The sequence below is a fragment of the Arachis duranensis genome, chromosome 1 (assembly GCF_000817695.3).
Source record: "Arachis duranensis cultivar V14167 chromosome 1, aradu.V14167.gnm2.J7QH, whole genome shotgun sequence".
NCBI classification, from domain to species: domain Eukaryota; kingdom Viridiplantae; phylum Streptophyta; class Magnoliopsida; order Fabales; family Fabaceae; genus Arachis; species Arachis duranensis.
The window spans coordinates 43,616,350-43,617,625 of NC_029772.3; positions in this window are offsets into that span (position 1 = coordinate 43,616,350).

Consider the following 1,276-nt stretch of genomic DNA (forward strand, 5'->3'; position numbering starts at 1 on the left):
ATAAAAATCAAAAATATTTTGTGTTTCCTGTTTGAGTCTTATGTTAATTTTTAAGTTTGGTGTCAATTGCATGCTTTAAAAATTTTTCTTGCATTTTTCGAAAAATCCATGCATTCATAGTGTTCTTCATGATCTTCAAGTTGTTCTTAACAAGTCTTCTTGTTTGATCTTGATGATTTCTTGTTTTCTGTTGTTTGTTGTTTTTCATGTGCATCTTTGCATTCATATTTTCCAAGCATTATAGATTTCTAAGTTTGGTGTCTTGCATGTTTTCCTTGCATTAAAAAAATTTTTCAAAATTATGTTCTTGATGTTCATCTTGATCTTCAAAGTGTTCTTGGTGTTCATCTTGACATTCATAGTGTTCTTGCATGCATCATGAGTTTTGATTCATAATTTTCATGTTGTGAGTCATTTTTGTTGTTTTTCTCTCTCATCATTAAAAATTATTGAGTATTTTTGTTGTTTTTCTCTCTCATAATTAAAAATTCAAATATCAAAAAAATATCTTTTCCTTATTTTCCTCCAAATTTTCGAAATTTTGGGTTGACTTGGCTCAAAAATTTTTAAAATTAGTTGTTTCTTACAAGTCAAGTCAAAATTTCAATTTTAAAATCTTATCTTTTCAAAATCTTTTTCAAAAATTATATCTTTTTCAATTTTTTTTCTATTTTTTTTTCGAAAATTTCAAAAATCTTTTTCAAAATATTTTCAAAATCTTTTTCTTATCTTTAAATCAAAGTTTCGGAAATTAGCTAACAATTAATGTGATTGGTTCAAAAATTTGAAGTTTGCTACTTTCTTGTTAAGAAAGGTTCAATCTTTAAGTTCTAGAATCTTATCTTGTAGTTTCTTGTTAGTTAAGTAATTTTAAAAATTAAATCTTTTTCAAAATATCTTTTTCTTAAAAATCTTATCTTTTTTTTATTTTATCTTTTTCAAAATTTGATTTCAAAATATCTTATCTAACCTCCTATCTTCTTATCTTTTTAAATTTTAATTTCAAAATCTTTTTCAATCAACTAACTAACTTTTTGTTTGTTTCTTATCTTTTTCAAAACCAACTAACTTCCTATCCATCGCTAATTTTCAAAAAACTTCTCTCTTTTTCAAAAATTCTTTTTAATTGTTTTAAATTTTAATTTTAGTCTTATCTTATCTCTAATTTTCGAAAATTACTAACCTCTTTTTCAAAAAAAAAATTATTTTCGAAATTTCTCTTCTCTTCTCTTATTCTATTTAATTAATTAATTACTAACACTTCTCTTCACCTCTC